Source organism: Xyrauchen texanus, chromosome 18, assembly GCF_025860055.1.
Source record: "Xyrauchen texanus isolate HMW12.3.18 chromosome 18, RBS_HiC_50CHRs, whole genome shotgun sequence".
Lineage (NCBI taxonomy): Eukaryota > Metazoa > Chordata > Actinopteri > Cypriniformes > Catostomidae > Xyrauchen > Xyrauchen texanus.
In genome coordinates this window covers 39026415-39043689 of record NC_068293.1, presented here as the reverse complement: position 1 = coordinate 39043689, position 17275 = coordinate 39026415, and the positions used below count along the sequence as shown (strand labels likewise).

Genomic DNA, 17275 nt, shown 5'->3' with positions numbered 1-17275 from the left:
CTTCCCCAGATGCACGATCCATTCACACCATCAGAGAAGCCTCATTTTCTCAAGTCTGCTGGCTGGGCAGAAATATCCAGTACATGTTATCAGCGGCCCTTCGAGGAGGGTTTAAATGACATGGGTGCATAAGATGAACATTTCAACAACAAAAAAAATCCAATACAACGACAGTTCCATGTCTGTCGAGCTCCAAAAAGAAAAAAAACAAACATAAAACTAGTCCATATTACTTGTGCGTTATATTCCATGTCTTCAAATGCAATACGACAGGAAACATACCGAAATGTAACATTCACTGAAAATCTTCCCGGACATTAGCCTCATGCACCACTGCATACTTCTGCGTGGACATTGTGTTTTGTCGTTGATATACGCTATGCATAATTCAATCTAAACCGACTGATCTCAGTTCCTAAGACTCTGGGTGGTCATTAAAGGGTTAAACTTATGACGCACCGAGTTGTCATGTGACAAAACAACACTGCGCTGATCACAGGGAAGTTTGTGTTGAGAAATGCCAATGTAGCACCGTTCTAGTGAAGGAGGACAGGAAACAGGTCTTCCTCTCAAGGTACGTCTTTTTAATTATATTTTCCTCACACTATTTGCACACACAATACAAATGACAAACACTGGGTCTGCTTGTGGTCTCTCTCCCCGTCTGGAGGCTCTGTGTCTGTTTTTATGCCGCTCTCCTCGTGCTCACTGGAATTAGAGACAGGTGTTTAGGCATAATTTAGCTCAGGTGTAAGCGCCCTTACCGCTTTCCTCTCCCGGACGGGCGCTTGACCAAGCCCCCGCTGCCACAGCCAACAAACCGGTTCTGGTAAGAAAGCTCATTTAGTGAGACACCTGTTTGAGTCAAAAGACTACAGTATCTTGTTTAATCCGACATGCCATTTTTGACAATTTGAGCAATTTGGTCGCAAAACAGTACGCTGTTAAACACAATGACCACAGAAGTAGATTATAGGCCTTTTTATCCCATAGAAAACCTATAATCACTGTGTATTTTAACATTGAGAAAGAAAAATAGCTTTCAGAGGCTTTTAATGGTCCTTTATATATTTATCCAAGGCAGACAGACAGCACACTGGAGGTAAAGTCATTCACTAAATAGGGAGCAAAGGAGCATCCTATAGCTTTCCTATGCAGCCAAGTACACTCCTAAAATATGACCCAAAGTTCAGTTTCAGGCTGCATATGATGTTTGCACCACTCAACATGGTTTGCGACCATATTAATCAGTACATAGATTCAGAATTAATGTTTTATTTTAACATAGTTGGCAGTGATTGGATGATGCTGGCTATTTCTTGTATCAGAAATATTTATGCTAATTTCATAATGGTAAAATGCTTCAATGCTGGCTGTCAGTGCAAAAAGAAAACAGTGAGATTTTGTTGCCAAAGTAGAAAAAAAAATAATTTTTATTTGGGCTTTTCCCCATTACACATAGTTCCAAAGCAGCTTTGCAGAAAATCAGATGTAAATGTCTGTAACGTCTCAAAAATATGAATAACCAACACTTCTGGAAACCTAAACAATTTGATAAAAAAAAAAAAAAAAGATTCAACTTTCTATATATTAAAAATTTCTGGCTGTCCCCATATGAGGACATACATTTTTAGGAAAACTATTTGCTCTAGTTTTGAATTTTTGCTTGTTTATTAGGTGTTATTAGTTGCAAATTAAAAAGGGAAATGGAAAATGCATGCAGCAGTCACGCTTTTTCCTTCAATGTACGATTATCAGTGAATAATGACTAAAATTGCAGTCGGTTCCTCAGTTCCTATTGTACGGATACAAAAGATGTTGACTACAATGCAAGAGTCATTTGGACTACTTTTATGGGGCTTGCTTTAGTTTTTTTGGACTGTGACTGTCGTGGTTACTTCGAAGTGTCTTTGTACGATAAAACCGGCATAAAGATTGTTCTAACTTTCTCATTTTGGGTTCCACAGAAAATATAACAGCAGACAGGTTTGGAAAAATTTTAGGGTGAGTAAAAATGGACAATTCTAATTTTTGATGATTCACACCTTTAACACAGACAATTTCAAAAAAAAATTTTTTTTTCTTCAATTGGCATCCAACTTCCTAAATGCACAACTATGACTAATGCTGCAGGAACCATGAGTGATAAGCCCCTTAAAGTTTCAAACATACATCACAGCACGTTAAACGTCAGATTCAGCCACGTTAAAACTGTACTGACATAATTCATGCCAATCAGCTTTATGAGCACAAGGTGACGTCTTAAAGAGAAATCACGTTATGAAAATGCAGTTTTTCCCTGCCTTCCGTGATAAGGAGTTAAACTCTCGGGTTTGACAAAGCCACCTTAAGTTGGCAGGCAGCATTAGGGCGTGTAAGACACACTGAAACTGCAACTTCAGCAGCGGAGGATTTGCTTGGATGACAGGTCTCAGTTCAGTTCACACAGCACGGAATGCAAAGGCAAATGGCGAGGGCTTGGCTAATACCTCTAAATGCACACCTCAGCAGCTACAACCACACTTCTGCCTGGGTTTAACCACACAGCGCTGGAGTACAACACCAAAACGAGTGGCATTGAGGGGTGGAATTGCTCACCCTGCTTCTGAACAGGTGGAGAAACAGTTCTGTTCCAAAACCCAGTTAGCTGCCTCCCAAGGCAGCATCCACACTAATTAAGTGCTTGTTAAAGGGATAGTTCACCCAAAAATGAAAATACTCTAATTATTTACTCACCCTCATGGTTAAACTTTTTGGTTAGGGAGTAACATTTTCTATTTAAAGCCATCTAGCATTCACATTTAAAACCTTGTCTGTTTACGACACTGCATCACTGGCTTTTGGCGCCCACTGCTGGACAATTGATGGGGACACTGCAGCAAAACATGTAATGAAGCATGCAATTATGTTTTGCAAAAAAGTTTCCAGTCACCTAATTTTGATGAGATCAGGCTGAAAGTACTGTTATGAAAACACCCTACATTACTGCATATCTTGGAAAACTAAGAAGTTAGGAAACTGAAAACGGAGATGTGTGGATGCAGCCAAATACATTTTCATTTAAATGTGCATTGCTACGTTTACACACCTTATCCACACTAGAACGCAGATTTCTTCTACCGAAAACAGAGCTAAAACTTTCGAAAATTGAGTAATAGGATATTAGGAAAACGGAGTTCAGAAATTAAAACACAGATTAGTGTGAACGTGGACTGAGGCCAGCTGTCTATGTAGGTGCAGACAGTGCACAACGATTTTGGAACAGAGTCATGTTGACATCTGTTTTGTTTTCTTATCTTGTGCTTTTGGGCTGTGATGATTTGCAAAATGCAATTTGTGGCACAAGCAGTAATAGAAGTAATTCTGCTTACACATCCAAAAAATAAAGATAAACTTGCAAATAAAAGATCATTTCTAAGTGAACATTAATTCACTTTCTGAAGTAGGAGAGTTTTAACACAATCACCCAGATAGACTTTCGAAAGTCCTTAAGGAAGATTTTTGGCAGGGAAGCTGAAATTACCATAATCAAAAAAATGTGGATATCAAACCGAAACGTTCACAAATTTTGATGTCATTACATACCGACTCAATTAGCAGTTAATTAACTTTTGTGCTATGCTAGTAAGATCAGAAAATCTGCTGACTGTACAATGGAAAATTATCTTTTAAAATAAGATTAACCACCTACACCTAAAAAAGGGAATATGACTTTACCAGGGCATTCTCAGATTTCAATTAATAAAAGATGCCAAACTGGCAAGCACTCTTCCTTCTTTCCGTTTGTGTGGCACCATAAGTACCGCCGCTCCCTGTAAGTAGACTATGCAGTAGGGCACCAACTCCCTAGGGGGCACCACAAAGTCCACCGGCTGCCCTTACTCGCACGTTATACGTTATTCAAGGACCCGAAAGCAGTTGCGGAACACAAATGATCTTCATCGCTTCATGCTCGTATCACGCAAAGCTACTTTTTGAATTATTTTGAATATACCCACTAATTACTTTGAAAGCCTATACATTACATTTATTGTAATCTGTCTTAACTTGTAATTGTAATCTATTTTTGAACTTACTTTCTCATTTGTTTAGAGTTTTGAATGTATCATTCAAAAAGCCCCAAAAACTGTATAGTGGAAAAAAAAAAAAAAAAAAAGTGTTGAAAAATCAGATGCCAAATATCTTTTGAAAAAAATCTAGGTTAAAGTACTTGGAATGCTATATTAGTATTCATGTTGGTTTCATACTCTTTTAAAGGGATAGTTCACCCCAAAGAGAAGATTGTCAATTTACTCACCCTCAAGTTGTTCCAAACCTGTTCGCCTTTCATTTTTCTTCCAAGGAACACAAAAGGTGAACATGAGTCTTGGTCACCATTAACTTTAATAACATCTTTTTTCCATACCATGAAAGTGAATGGCTACTGCCGCTATAAGTTCCTAATGATCTGCCTAACATATTTGGTGTCCGTTCCCTCCACCCAAAAAGAAGTCAAATGTGTTTGCACTCAAAATAAAGAAATATTTAAGCCTATTTTTCAGATTTATGCATTTCAGTTTCACAACAAAATTCCATCAAATTGAATTGTGTAATGTTTAATAAAAGTAAATAAACAAAACCTTTATTTTAAGATTTTAATTCATTAAAGATTATTAAATTGAATTTGTTGGAATTTTGTCACAATATTGAAAAGCATAAATCTTAAAAAAAAAAAAAAAACTCTGATTAGAACAATATTTTCAATTTTTTAAGTGAATTCTTTCTTGAAAAAAGAAAGAAAGAAATGTTGATGGGTAGTTGCCTAATACACATCTTGCAATGTGACGCTATACTCAGTATAAAAGCATGCTTAAAGCATTTTGCCAATTCGTTTATAATCATAATGCATTCAACTTTAATGACGTCAAATTAATTGAGACAATATGGAGTATTTGCCCTTCAGATTTAAAAATGAACTGTAAAATGCAGGTAAAAACATGATTTCAATTGGCAAAAAAACTTGCCATTTGAGACCAGTACGGGACATAAGATATACTGAATACATTTTCTTAACAATTCATAATTTTGGTATTGATTAATAAAATAATAAAAAAAAAAGTCAACTACCCTTAAAGTTACATTTTCTAGAAAAAAAGCATTTATGACAGCATATGATAAAGTTTTAGAAGATAATGCTCGTCTGTGAACAGATTGCCGACTACGCCAGGCCTTTTTAAAAGGAAAAGTACTGACCTTTGCGCTCTGACCGTTTCTTGCGTCGCCGCTTGAATCTGGTCCTAATGAGGCAGTAGTAGGCCCCCATACAGTGTGCAGCATCCAAAACAAAGGCCATAACAATGTCTGACCCGTACTGTAGAGAGGGCGTTACCTGCTTGCTCTGTCCTGTGCTATATCTCTGAACCACTCAGTGAAGGTATGAGCTGCCAGAACCCTTCCCTCTCCGAGCTCTACCACACACACACACAACACACACGTGCTCTTTTCCCCCTCCTCTCGCTTTGCTACTTAGTGAGAGAGAGAGAGAGAGAGAGAGAGAGAGAGAGAGAGATGACACTAGTAGAGCTTTAAAAAGAGCTTGCAAGGTTCGACTCTCGAGTAAACCGAGAACTTTTGTGCTGGATTTTTTGTTTCCACTTTTCTTCTCTTATCCATCCGGCTATTTAACCTGAAACATGAACGGTCCGCTCTCATCAGCCCAGGCACCATTACATCACACTGCCTTCAGCCAATCAAGGGCCAGGGATGCAGTTCATCAGATGGCCGTGGCAAAGACAGACATGTAATCCCTTGATGCCCCTCACCAAGACTTATTTTCAAACAATTTTAATTGCAAAAACGGCTTATTTACCTGCGTCCAAAATGTAACAATTAAATTTTTTCATTTAAATTAAACAATGTAAATATGCTACGGACTGCCAGGTTTCTGAAGAGCAAACTGTTATGGCTGACACATACATTATGTTGTTTTTATGCTGTTTATCGCCCCTCACACAAAACAAGCATCCAAGCAACTTCTAAAGCTCAGAGGCAATAATTGATGTTGCGCTACAGTGAATTTGGAAAAAATAGCACAGAATAGTTCCCCCAATGACAGCACTCAAAAATATGCTTAAAATTTCAAATTTAAACCAGCACTGATGAATACATTATTAAATGTAACAGCTATTTTGTGAAATGGTAGAAATCTTTTATCGTGAAGCAGTCTGGTACTGCTCACTGGCTCTTGTTGAAACGTTTCATTTGTTTAATCACATCTGAAAAACAAAACCTCTTCCGCCATCCTGTGGCCAATATAAGTATTAATACATTTTTCTAATCACAATGCACAAATGGGTGTCCCACTACTTCTGTACAGCAATAAAATCACAAATTCCATGTTCGTTATAGAGAAAAAAAAAATTAACACAGTGGTTCTCAATCTTTTTGACTTGAAGGTCCCCCATTGTTGGAGAAAATATTTGAAGCCCCCCCCATGTAAGTTATTAGATATGTATATTATAACATATCTATTAAAAGAGATTTCCTTAACTTGTGATTCCAGAAATGTATAGAACTTTATATTCTTCATAAAAAGCAAGCTGTTGAAGGGAGTTATTAAATTTAATTATAATAATCTATCATATTTTAAATAATTATAACAGATCTTGAGGCCCCCCTGGAAGCGTGCTGATGCCCCCTAGTGGGTCCCAACCCCCGGTTGAAAACCATTGTTCTAACATATTAAAATAGCTAGTTTTAACCCCTTACAGCGGTGTTATCCATTCTGCCACCCCCTCTCTCCCTCTCTCTCATTTTTTTTGAACAATTAATAATACTATTGTTAATATAACAATAGCATTTTGAAAATGTAAAATAATTTAAACATTTTGGAAACACTTTTCAATAAGGTTCCACTTGTTAACATTAGATAATGCATTAAGTATCATGCACTAACAGTGAACAATATATTTGTAATTTATTAATCTTTGTTAATGTTAGTTAATAAAAATACAATTGACCATTGTTAGTTTATAGTGTGTGAACTATACAAATGTATTGATATATGTTGAAAGTAACATTAACTAAGATTAATAAATGCTTAAGTATTGTTCAACGTTAGTCCATGTTAATGAATGTTAACTAATGTTAACAAATGGAACCTCTTTGTAAAGTGTTTCCGTTCTGTTAATTGTTCGTGAATCTTAACTAATATAGTTAACTAATGTAAACAAACAAAACCTTACTGTAAAGTGTTACCCAATTTTTATAATGTGTATTGCTGGAAAATAAACAAACTGCATTTAAACATGCCTAAAATGATGGCAACGTCTTTGCAAACCCAGAAAACCTAGTCTGGATTAATCCAAATACTGTATTAATGCAGATCTAAAAGAGATTTGCACATTTTCAACTGTCCAGCACCCTCTAAAGAACTGAGCTGGAACTACAACATTATCTCAAATAATGAGTGGGATTACACACATACATTGGCTGTATATAAAAATACAAATTATAATAATTCGACACAAATGCAAATACAAAGCAAGCATAAAACTACTATCTGTACTTAAAATGTGTCCAAGAAACACCAGTATTTAAGGACTTCCATCAGTAAAGACTTTCAAAGTTCAGTTTTAGACCACATTTACGACAATGTTTTGCTTTAAGACAACATGAAGCACTATTCTCAACTCATTTTACTTCCAGTATTTTGTGTATTTCCTAGTGAAACGGGATGTTCACAGAGAAAATACAAATAAAAATTATAGATGGAGACAGACAGACAGACCAACATATAGGGTGGAACCTGATTTAATCTATCAGTATTTGATTGGGATTGGAGGGGTGGGGTTGAGTGATGTCAGACATAAAGGAGTCATTTCAGTAGCAATTCCTAATGAAAACACAATAAGACTTGGAAAGTGGATTTAAAGCAAATGGGGGCCAATTTTGATTTCACTGACTTAACTACTCTAGTAAATCTAGCGCTATATGTAGGGAGCAAATCAATTTAAGACGCACCTTGTTTTCAACTTGCTGTCAGAAAACCACTCCTGGTCGATCACAGAACCTACACAGACAGAGGAAAGAAAGAAAAGAATATTGAATACCAAAAAGAGGTACAGCATCAAGCATTTTCTGATCAATGCCATTACTTCTGTGCGGACATTCCACATCACTTCACGGAGACTCTATTCACTCAGACACCTCCTTCAGCGTTTAGATGCAATCTCAAGCTTTTGCAGATTTGGTTTCAGTCCCCCACATCACGTCATCAGCCACATAGGCCTTTAACGTTCCAAATCACTGATAATCTTCACCTGTAGGTGAATACTATTAAAAATGCGGCCTAATTGTTATGCTAGACACGTGTGTGCGCGTCAATCTAAACACAGTCACATCCATGAGAGCAACGTGACCTCAGAGGTAAATGTCCTTCATAAGAGTTGGAATAAAACAAGAGTTTTATATGAAGAGAAAAATAACAGTCCCTCAGTCCAAATCCACAGAGATTCCTGGCCAAGCAGAGAGAGGAATGGCTTGGAATTGCAAGAGAGTGGAGGAGGAGGGTGAGGAGGGTGAGGATAGGAAAAGAAAGAAGCTGTCTTTCCATCAACATTTTTTTAAGCCACATTTTGGGATATCGCATAAATACTGCTGGATGGAAACACCAAGATGCGAATAAATCTGCAAAATATGCATTTAAAAAAAAAAATCATACGCTCGCTTGGTTGCTACATTTTTTATACGATAAGAAGAAATGTGCATAAACGATGATGGAAACACATTTACCGAATAAACTCCAATTTAATTTGTTAGGCATATAAGATGCGCATCAAAAATTTCATGTGACTGAGTAACTCGTTCATTATTGGAATGCCCAGCATGCCATTCACCATATCTGAAATGTTGCTCCAGTCATCCTGAAATAACTGTGTCTAGAAAATCCAAAGCCTACAAAGTGTTTGCAGCACAAATAAGTTGAAAACAAACTTGAACTGTACGCAACAGAAGGTTTATTGACACTTTTGAAAATATATTGTAGATTTGCACGGTATAGCCATAAGGAAGGATGAACACACACATACAGTGGATATAAAAAATTAAACAACGTTAAATCATATCAGACTTTTTTCATCTTTAAAATGTAAAAATTAAAACATATGCAATGCTACTGAAAAGTGACATTTCAGAGAAAAATTTAAAACTTAGAATAACTTAACTGCATAATTGTGCACACCCTTTTATAATTGGGATTGTGGCTGTGTTCAGAATCAACCAATCATCAAGCTCATGTGAATTAGTACACACCTGTCTTCACCTGAAGTGACTCTGATTAACTCCAAATAAATCTCAGCTGTTCTTGTAGGATTTTTCTGACATTTTCTTGGTTGCATCCTACTACAAGAGCCACAAAGAGTTTACAAAGCCACGATGGGATCTCATTGTTGAAAGGTCTCACTCGGGTGAGGGCTAACCATCTTTTTCCCAAGCCATTAGATATAAAATGGACACAGTGAGGACAGTCATCAACAAGTGGAGGAAGTATGGAATTATCAAGAACAGGACGTACCTCCAAAATTGATGAGAAGACAAAGAGAAAACAGGTCAGGGAGGCGGTCAAGAGGACTACAGCAACATTAAAGGAGCTGCAGCTCTTTCTGTCAAGTACTGGCTGCTCCCTACATGTGACAACTATCTCCCGTATTCTTCATCTGTCTGGGCTATGGGACAGGGTGGCAAGACCAAGCCTTTTCTGATGAAAAAAAAAACACCAAGCCCACAAACCTATATCCAGTCTCACAAAACCATGTGGAAAACAAAATATAAAATTTTAAGGTGAACTTAGTGTCCTAGAGAGTTCTTAGAACTTCTTTAGTCTAAAGAAAAATAATAAATTGAAGATTAAGTACTACTAACTCAAACAATCAAGTACAGAAGGTTGTGGGGAATACCCATAATTGGCTATTAAGAATACATAGAGATTGTAGCTATTTTTAGTATGACTGAAGTTTTTTAAATTGTAAATAGCAGTTTTGTTTGAAGTCACCATTAGGGTGATTAGTGTTCCATGATCTGTGCTCATGCGAATATGAATACTGTATCTTAAATGCAGCTATATGTTATGGAGTTAATTTTGTGCCATAATTAAACAAACAAATGCAGCATTTTGCAAACAAACTCAATCTGCTTTGCAAAGGAAAACTCGACTTGCAAACAAACAGAAAGCAATGTGCAAATACAAAGGTCAATTTGAGTGAAAATGAGCAGAGGAGTAACAAATATGTATAGTGTTTTACAAATATAAATAAACGAGCCAAGATCATATTTTACAAATAAATACAAACCATCCTACAAATTGCTTGTAACCTTTAAACAAATACCAAACCTATTGCATACAAATGCATACCTGTCTGTTACGACTGTGCAGATGGCTTTTTATGAGATCCTGCTCGATTTTCTCAAATGCATCAGGCAGATTTTCTCACAAATGCATCCAGGCAGATTTTCTCACAAATGCGTCCAGGCAGATTTTCTCACAAATGCAGTAGATCCTCTTCCAAAACAGTAGATGACGCTATGCGATTAATTTAGAGTTAGTCTCCGGTATGGAAGCATATGGGTAGCAATATTCAATTTGACATTTAATATGCAAAATGAGAATTTTCTGCCTTATGGCTTTGACCTCTTAAAGGTGGTGGAAGAACAATTGTATTCGGAGGGGAGTGGGGAGACCAGCAGCCGTGGAGATCCCTGGCGAGGCCATAGAGGGGTATCTTATGTATGGGTTAAAAGTTAAAAGCTGCTGGTCTCCCTAGGCCTCTCCGAATACAATTGTTCTTCCACCACCTTTAAGAGGTCAAAGCCATAAGGCAGAAAATTCTCATTTTGCATATTAAATGTCAAATTGAATATTGCTACCCATATGCTTCCATACCGGGAGACTAACTCTAAATTAATCGCATAGCGCCATCTACTGTTTTGGAAGAGGATCTACTGCATTTGTGAGAAAATCTGCCTGGATGCATTTGTGAGAAAATCGAGCCGAGGGATCTCATAAAAAGCCATCTGCACAGTCGTAACAGACAGGTATGCATTTGTATGCAATAGGTTTGGTATTTGTTTAAAGGTTACAAGCAATTTGTAGGATGGTTTGTATTTATTTGTAAAATATGATCTTGGCTCGTTTATTTATATTTGTAAAACACTATACATATTTGTTACTCCTCTGCTCATTTTCACTCAAATTGACCTTTGTATTTGCACATTGCTTTCTGTTTGTTTGCGAGTCGAGTTTTCCTTTGCAAAGCAGATCGCGTTTGTTTGCAAAATGCTGCTTTTGTTTGTTTAATTATGGCACAAAATTAACTCCATAATATGTGCACTTCTTTGGGGAATCAAGTTTAATAACTGACCTCAGTTATTATTTTCTTTGACTCATTAGACCAATGTAAATGAAAGGAACAATTCACCCAAAAATGAAAAATCTCTCATCATTTACTCACGCTCATGTCATCACAGATGTGTTTGACTTTCCTCAGCAGAACACAAACGAAGATTTTTAGAAGAATATCTCAGCTCTGTAGGTCCATACAATGCAAGTGAATAGTGATCAGACCTTTGTAGCTCCAAAAATGACAAAGCAAACATAAAATGAATGCATAAGATTCCAGTGGTTAATTCCATATCTCCAGAAGCGACATAATAGATGTTGGAGAGTGACAGATCAAAATTTGAATCTTTTTTACACTAAAGCTCCAGTATCACTTTTACATCCAAGTCACATGTGGTGCCTATTTAGTTTAACTTTCACATCTGAAAGTGATGTGACAATCATTATGTTTGGAGAAAAAGGGTGAGGCTTACAAGCCCAAGAACATCCCATCCGTGAAGCATGGGGGTTGCAGCATCATGTTGTGGGGGTGCTTTGGTGCAGGAGGGACTAGTGCACTACACAAAAAAGATGGTATCATGAGGAAGGAAAATTATGTGAATATATTGAAGCAACATCAAGACATCAACCAGGAAGTTAAAGCTTGGTTGCAAATGGGTCTTCCAAATGGACAATGACTCCAAGAATACCTCCAAAGTTGTGGCAAAATGGCTTAAGGACAACAAAGTCAAGGTATTGGAGTGGCCATCACAAAGCCCTGACCTCAATCCGATATACAATTTGTTGAAGCGTGTGCGAACAAAGAGGCCTACAAACCTGACACAGTTACACCAGTTCTGTCTGGATGAATGGGCCAAAATTCTTACTGTGAGAAGCTTGTGGAAAGCTACCCAAAATGATTTTACCTATGTTCAAACAATTTAAAGGCAATGCCACCAAATACTAACAACGATGTTAACTTGTGACCCATTGGGAATGTGATAAAAGAAATAAAAGCTGAAATAAATAATTCTCTCTGCTATTATTCTGACATTTCACATTATGATAAAGTAGTGATCCTAACTGACCTAAGACATACTGGGGTATGCATACCCCAAGGGGTGCGTGAGGTGACAATTAATGAACATGAATACGCTTCTGAGATTTACCATTCTTTTCATTTCCTCAGTCTAAAATAACATTCAAACCCAGTTCATGTATTTCTCACCATCAAATATCAGGAATCGTAAAAACTTGAGTTTAAACATATTTGGCTAAGGTGCATGTACACTTCTGACTTCAACTTTATGCACGTGTGTGTGTGTGAGATATATATATATATATATATATATAAAAATTCCACTGGCTCATAAGAATCATATGTTTCGGAATCCGTCTACACTGGTTGTGCTGTATGTTTGACTCATATCTATTTTTTTTATAAAACACAGAACATTTGACTGGTTCAGAATTATTTCTCATTCACAGCCCTATGTATTACCCAAACCATAAAAAAAATCCAATAAACAAAAAATAATAATAATAAAAATCACTACATATGCCAGAAATTACAGATCAAGCAAGTAGTGTTTGGGTCACATGGGGGCACTGTTGCCCTTTTCTAGCTGGTTCTAGCTGATGTTTCCTGTCTCCCAAATTCTTTATGTAAGAAACATCAAAACTATATACTACAGAGTAATATCACCACTATCTACTATTGTCACAACACAACTGCAAACATTGAAACCATTTAAACAACCAAGTCTGACAAAGGAAAAGAAAAAAAGTTTGAGAAAGAGATTTGAGGAACTTTCCATCTTTCTGCCTCGTAACGATGCCAAAAAAGCAATTCTTTGTGACTAGAATAATGGAATAATATTCTCAACTGTGAATCTCCTCAGCCTGTCTCTTTAGAGTCAAAATCACCAGGGTAAATACTCTGATGGTTAAACAACTGCTTGAGGGTGAAAAATGCTTGAGGGCACTACACAATTAGGGGGCCGCATCAAACAGGGTTGAGAAGTTTCCACTGTAGAGCAAACAAGCTAGATATCAGTCATGGAAATGCTGAAGCACAGCTAGGGCATGCGTGACTAAAAATCTGCATTAAAGCACATTGTGTGACCACAGCTAAAGTGTTGAGTGGGAGATGTTTAACCAGCACAGACAGTGAGGCGACAGGTTCCTCAGTCAAGCTTAAATGGGATGCAGGAGTCACGGATGTTTGGATCTGAGGGCCTGATCTTGCGCTGTACAGGACAAAAGGCTAATTACAGATACACTTCCCATTACAAGGATGAAATTACTCTATCAACCTGCTCCCTCCCTCGCTCGCTCGCTCCACTTTCCTCCATAAGCATTTTTCAGTTGTCTAAACAAAAGAGTAAAATGAGCTCTAAATGTCCTGTATGCTCCTTCCCCTTTTCCACTCAATATTTTTGTATTTTAAAATGATGTATGCTAACATGTTAATTATGACTCTAATGCTAACAATGCTAACATGTAGATTAAGCTGCTTTATTATACATATGGTGGTTATACCATATATACGTGGTGGTGGAGGAGTAGTTGTCTAAGCGCATAACTGGTAATCAGAAGGATGCTGGTTCGAGCCCCACAGCCACCACCATTGTGTCCTTGAGCAAGGCACTTAACTCCAGGTTGCTCTGGGGGGATTGTCCCTGTAATAAGTGCACTGTAAGTCGCTTTGGATAAAAGCGTATATAAATATATATGGTGCTATAATGTTGATTACCACATAAAATTACTTTGACTCGTTCTTCTATTGTTAAACAAAAACAAAAGACAGGCAAAAATCGTGGGCACAGCGAGGCACTTGAAGTGCAATGGGCCAGTACATAAACATTATCACACCAGACAGAATACATAGACATAAGGAATGAACGGTCCTTGCCAACGACAGACAGCCTAGGTGAGAAAAATGATTCCTGAGCTTCTGATTGGTAATTTGGATCACAGCTCTGCATGAGTCCTACTGCAGCCTGAATTAAGAAAACTTCAGTTTCACTCAATTTGAAGGTTGGAAACAAACCAACAGCTGCAGTACCTCCTTTATTCTACAGGGGAGCGCTCCAACTCGCAATATGTTCAGAGGTCGGCTGCCAGAAATGCTACAGTAGATTGAGCGTGGAATGCAGAGTAAAACAGCCATTCTTGCTGTCAGTCGTCACTAAACTCAGGAGGTCCTTCCTCTGGAGACGGAACCTGCCAAGATGAAGAATGACCAGAATGAGAGACCAAGAAAGGGAGATACAGACTGGCTTTGTTCCCCCACAGGGAATCAGTCTGTTTGCAGCCTGCGAGATCCTCGAAGACGACGATGCAAGCAAAACTTTGTGCGCCCATTTCTGCTGCAGTGCACTGCCAGCCTGCACACCCCCCTCCCCTCCCCCCCCTCCCGCTCAAAGCAGAGCGAGCGGGATATACAGAGCCATTAGACGGTGAAAAAGACATGAGGGGAAAATTACTGCTGCGGCCCGAGTGTGAACTTCCGATGGCAGAGTTGGTAGCACATTAAATTTATTTAATGATGCCTGGCTAATATCCTCGGTAGCCTGGCTTCTTTTACCAATAAGCCATTGGGCAGTTTCACTACATATACAAGAACCAAGAAAACACACATCAGAGATGTGTAAACATATGTGCAAAGTAGAGCTTGTAAACGATCTCAGCTGTAATATCCACAATATTCACTCGTCAAGTGAAAGTGCAGGTACTGATGGGCATAAAACTGTAGAATATTGTACTGCGTGTTTGTGATTAAGTGGAGTAATGCCTAATTTAGAAAATAGAAGACAACTTTTTTTTCCCCCTAAATGAACTAAAGCACCATAGGCCAACAAAAGCCTGTGTTAATACTGATTGTGCAGCATCGTTCTAAAATGAGTTAACTTTCTCCTTATTAAACTCATCTGAGCCCATCCCACTTTCTGCGACAAGTTACCTGATCAGTTATTCCATAAAGACTGCCTTGTTGTCTTTGTAAAGATTTTGTTGAGCATACATATAAAAAGAGAGTACATTACCTCAGATAGATGGGATTTTAACATTATCCATTTTCAACATTAAAATAGTAACCTAGCTAGCTGTAATCTCCTCAGCTGGCATGTACAATTGTAAATCAAGAACACTAAACTGATCAGCCACAACATTATAACCACCTGCCTAATGTTGTGCAAGTCCCCTTCGTGCTGCCAAAACAGTGACAACCCGCATCTCAGAATAGCATTTTAAGATTATATTCTTCTCATCACAATTGTACATTATCTTAGTTGCCGTAGACTTTGTCAGTTCGAACCAGTCTGGCCATTCTCTGTTGACCTCTCTCATCAACAAGGCATTTCTGTCCGCAGAACTACCCCTCACTGGATGTTTTTGGGTACCATTTGGAGTAAATTCTAGAGACTGTTGTGTGTGAAAATCCCAGGTGATCAGTAGTTTCAAAAAACCAGCTCAAACCAGCCCGTTTGGCACCAACAATCATACCATGGCCCAAATCACTGAGATCAATTTTTTCCCCCATTCTGATGGTTGATGTGAACATTAACTGAAGCTCCTGACCCGTATCTGAATGATTTTATGCACTGCTGGCACACGATTGACTGATTAGATAAATCGCATGGATGATTGTTGGTGTATATCTTAACCACACCTATGATTAGTTTTAACCAACCATCAATCATCTTCGACTAACCAAGTTCTCATAAAACTCGTAGTTCTCAAATTTCCGGGATTTGTTAGAACTGGAGAAATTTCACCAAACACCCAAGTACAACACAAACAGAGCATTTAATCATATTTTTAGGCAAACTAAAAGCCTTTCACCTAGTTTAACCCAGCCTTTCATCCATTTACAGAAGTGTGGCCTTCCCTTATACTCCAGTTGGGATGGATGGGAAGCTTCGGCCCATTAGCAAGAGTCATTAACACCCATCTAAGTACAAAAGGAACACAAGAGCAGTTTAGTCAGACTTGCTGACTCCAGAGAAGGGCTGCATGTTGTCTTCAGGTCTTTTTTAAAAGAAAAGGAAGGACAAGAGAAAGAAAAACAGAATTTCTTCTTGGCTTGATTGCCGCCACTGGTTGCCATGTGTGAGTTTTTGTCAAGGTGCCGCAGTACTCCTGATCTGACTGCACACGTCACAGGACTGGGCTACAATAATAATGTGCAGCTGCGTTTCCCTTTGAAAACAGCATTCCTTGGTTCAATCTCTCTTGCATTTCTCAACAACTGCAATAGAAAAAAATATTTTAACTCAATTTTGTGGCTTTCTTGTAAAATATCTAAATTTCCTTTAAACAAGATACATTTACTTGAGAACTAAAGATATCTAATGAAATTTGAGGTTTATGCTTAAGAAAAGAACCATTTTCAAATAGGGTTTGAAAAAAATACTTCTCGTACCCCGTTGGCAAATAGTTTTGTCATGTTTTAAGAATAATAATTAAAAAAAAAGATTTCTAGGAAAAGACAACTAAATATTAAGAGTGCACAATATATTGAGTACCGATATATTATTGGTCAATAACTGAAAATGAAAATATTATTGCCCTAATAGTGGAATAACAGCAATTATTTTTGCAGATAATTTTAGGGGTTAAAATGTTTTTAAAGGGTTAAAATGCAAAACATTATATTATAGTATCAGCCAAAATGAGATGTAAATTATCGTTTAACGTTAAAGGCCAGAAAAGCTAGTCATTTTCCATCTAAAAAAAAAAAACACATCTTGTTTTAAGAATGATTAGTTATTTTTACTGGAAAACAAGACAAACTGGTTAAGAAAATTATTTTAAGACATTATAAGGCTGTCAAATTAAACCAAGCAATTACTTCAGACCAACCGCGTTCCTGCACTAAAAAACTAGACCCTGTGCAAGAAATACACTTTAAGTAACGCA

General features: G+C 37.5%; 1 protein-coding gene across 1 annotated transcript in view; it reads right to left on the bottom strand.

The window, feature by feature from the left end:
• adarb1b (adenosine deaminase RNA specific B1b) overlaps window positions 1-17275 on the bottom strand; it is a 166409-nt gene that overhangs the window by 55683 nt on the left and 93451 nt on the right. Inside the window, exon 3 of the mRNA XM_052148122.1 lies at window positions 8002-8050. The gene's annotated coding sequence lies outside the window, so the exon portion shown is untranslated. The remainder of the gene's footprint in view (window positions 1-8001; window positions 8051-17275) is intronic.